The sequence below is a fragment of the Pinus tabuliformis genome, chromosome 9 (assembly GCF_031772625.1).
Source record: "Pinus tabuliformis cultivar Carrire ecotype Pingquan chromosome 9, CPIR1, whole genome shotgun sequence".
Classification (NCBI taxonomy): domain Eukaryota; kingdom Viridiplantae; phylum Streptophyta; class Pinopsida; order Pinales; family Pinaceae; genus Pinus; species Pinus tabuliformis.
Window position 1 is genome coordinate 833186617 of NC_142307.1, and position 3989 is coordinate 833190605.

Here is a 3989-nt window from a genome sequence, read left to right on the forward strand (position 1 = left end):
GTAACTGCATTTTGCTAGAAAAATAGGTGTCCTGAAATTTTTTTTTTAGGAAATCATTTTTTTTTCTTTCTTAAAAGCATTTTTATGAAAGAAAGACTCACATTTTTTATTCATTCTTCTGTTTAGCTGGTTAAAAGCTACTCTATTTTGGTTTCAAGTAGTTGTTAAGAAACATTGGAAAGAAGTTCTTTGGTTATGCATGTGTTAAATGACTGAAATGCATGGAAATAATATGAATATGTGAAAAACTCTCACTTGTAGAATACAACTTGTTTTCATCGAATTGAATTTTTTTTAAAGCATTGTTTTTTGCATGATTTATTGAGTTAGAGTCTCATCACATTTCATACGTCAACTCCCCTACTGAAGACAATAATTAAGTACACATAAAATTTACTTAAAATCAATCAATAACTCTTTATTGAGCAAACAAACATTAGCTAGGCGAGGATCTTGGGATAAGCAGAGTGAGTAAAACTACCCAAGATCGAACACCAAACTAGTGTCATTAAAAGAGAGAAAAATTCCTTCTGCACTCATACTACCAGGACCACTCCAGTAAAAGAGGAGCTAAATATGAGACAACATCAAACTGTAACTGAAGGTAGCCCGCCTTCTCTTACAAATCCTTTGGGTATTCTGTGTATTGGGGATCCCGAAGAGCTGAGTCGGGGACCCAGGTATCCTGCTCACACAGCATGCTGTCTACGAATATGTCCCCCCCAGTGGTGTCTGTGATCTGAGGTATCTTTAGTGGCCAAACTTATAGGGACTTACACAAGGTGACTGGGATGGGCTGTCTTGGTACCTAACACAGACGAACCTACTCTGTCTTCATTTTTTGGGAGGGTGCTCGTCTTCACGAGAGTACTTGGCCCCTCAATCTGAGGTTCGGGTGAAGCTCTAGAGTAACCGTAACTGTACATCTGGCCAACCTTCTCTGCTATTCATTGAGATACTGGGTTTCACCTCCAGTGATTGGTGCTTATTAGACAGGGTCATTTCCCTCTGTTTGTTGATTGATAAATTTAGTGTATTTTTTTATATTTTTTAGGTGCCTGCGTGCTATCATTTGAGACTTTAGTGAATATCACGATAAAATTTATTTGATAAAAATTAACGGTTACCATGGCTACATCCGGCCCTCATTGTCACTCTAGATGATTGCTAGGCCTTCCTCCACTCATAATGGAGGATCTGCCGAGTTCCACTGAACCAGATTCCCCATCTTTGGGGAATCAGTCTCCTAGATCTCACACAGGATTTGTTTGGACAACCAACGATTCAAGTTTGTCGGAGGATATCTTTACTGAAGGATTCCTTCCTCCATTTAACCCTCTGCTCACGAATCCGATGGAGCCTATCTTGGCTCCCGTGTTACCTGTACTTCCTGCTTCGATAGTTGGAACATTTCCATCTATCCCGTTGACGACTAATGGGTCGTGGAACTTTGTGGATGCTTTCGGTCCTCCACCACTTCCCCAGTCGACAGTCATCACAACACCGTCGATGGTGAACCCTACTATCCCATTTGTCCCAGGTACAACCACTCACATGACACCATCTACGAGTGGAACCCAACCGATGCTGGGTTCCACCCCTTTAGTGTCAAACTGCATACCTTCAACAAGTGCCACATACAACACTCCCTATAACGCTCAATGTGGCACTATGGGTGCGGTTCCTGTCTACCAACAACATGGTCGGCCACCATTGTACAGTTCAAACCCCCAGATCCATATACCTGGGGGGGTTCCCAATATGCACATGCCAGTAGGGAACATAGCAATTCCCCCTCCATTCTCAGGCATGCATGGTTAGTCGCTAATTGACATGAGCATTCCCTCTCTCAATCAAGGACAAATGGTTAGTTATGTGTCGAGTGAGAATCCTCAAGGGGTTCTCAACCAGTCCATGGGGGCACCCTACTCACACATTCAAATGAGTTAAGGGGGCACCGCTTATCTTGGGGGCAATTCTATACCCCAATATCAAATCCTCATGGAAATCCACTCTACAACACCATATCTCAAAGAAACTGCTACACCACGCAACCAATGTACAATATTGGGAGCCAAATGATGGGAGGAGTGCAAAACTCCTCAAGTCATCTGTCATCACCATGGTCCGAGTCGGGGGCACCAAACTCTTTGCCTTTCTTGGCAATGTTGGACATACCTGAATTATACAAGCTGACGAACAACCCCATCTATCACAACTTACAATGGCCGCCGATCCCGCATAAGATACCAACGGACATCCCAAAGTTTGATGGAAAGCAAGGGGAGGATCCAGGTACCCATATCACCACCTACCATCTTTGGTGTGTTTCAAACTCTATGGTGGATGATAGTGTCCGGTTACATTATTTTCCCTACACCCTCACTGGCAACGCAGCGAAATGGCATATTGAGTTACCACGTGCGTCAGTAAGCACCTTCGACGCTTTAGCGATGGAATTCCTAAAGCACTTGCAGCTACCCATCCGCTATGAGACTGGGATAGAGCTCCTCACTTCATTTCATTAGGATACCGCCACCCACATCTCCGATCATATACATGAATGGAGACGTAGGCGGAGGTTAGTTAAAGCTCCCCTCCCAGAATTTCTCTTAATGGACTGGTTCTGCAAGTCCTTACTCTTGCAAATCGCTAGAGATGTCGCTCTAGGTGGTGCGGTCACAGAAGACCAATCCATACATCGTGCCCAGCACTTAGATCTGATATATTCACAGTCTGGCACTCTTTACGACATAATCCCCAATGCCCCTGGCAACCCCAATGTTTCCGCTACTCAGCACCCCGGAGTGCACGCCAACGAGATTGTCGGTGCAACCTCTGGGGCTGCTGTAAAACAACTCAGCGGTCACATCGCCGAGATGTCGGTGGACCCCTCTACCAAACCGACTGCTCTTCCTTCTACCACGATAAATTCTATGTAGTATACGCAAAAATACGGAGGCAAGAACAAGAAGAATAAGAAAAAGACTGCTCCTTCTGAGGAGCAGTCAACAAAGTGGCCAAACCCAAAACAAAAGGCCGCTGCACCTATTGACGAGGAAAAGGATAAACCCGCTAGATATCCATGCAAACTCTGTGCTGAAGACCACATGACCTGGCATTGTTCACGTCTTCAGGAATGCACAGAATACCTTGCCAAAAGGGATATTGGTAAGACCCCTGCTGTCCTTAGAAATCCTTTTCCCACTCAGCAACAACAAAATCTTATTGCAAACAAACCACAACCCGCGCAAGGGTCAACGATGGTTCGCAACATCCTTCAACTGGTGAAGGATCTTCTACCGTTTACACATTTGAAATGGTAGAACTCGCCACAAGAGCCAAATCTTATGGAGCTCCTGTCGCTCATGCAGTGGAACCTTCCTCGAGTCCAAACCCATCGCCGCCTAACGATTTGCATATCAAAAGGCCGGCTGCAGACCTTGTAAGTCGACCCCCAAAAGGGGCACTTCGACGCACAACGCATAGTACATCTGCACATGCCGCCCAAAACTACAACATTGTAGAAGATTTGGAGCAAGCACCGTTGGCTATGTCGGTGCTTGAAGTATTACAAACATGCCCAACACAATGGAAAGCTTTGCTTTCAGCTATTGGTGGTATCGACCCAGAGGATTTCGTGCTTGTTATTTTCGACATGGTTAAGTGTAAACCTCCCCTTTCTCACCAACTTGCATTTCAGATTCATATAACTTCGAAAGGTAAAGGTATACACAGAGCTATCATTGACGAAGGTGCTTCTACCTGCGTCATGTCGGCTTCATGTTGGCTCGCCCTAGGTTCTCCAACCCTATCCCCGTTGTCAAACTCCCTTAAAGGTTTTGACAGACACACCTTTATCTCAAAAGGATATCTAGCCAGTTTCTCCATCACTTTGTATGGGAAAACCATAATGGTGGACATAGAATTCGTAGACAAAAAACTCGACTATAATCTCTTGTTGGGTTGCAGTTTGATATATGCCATGA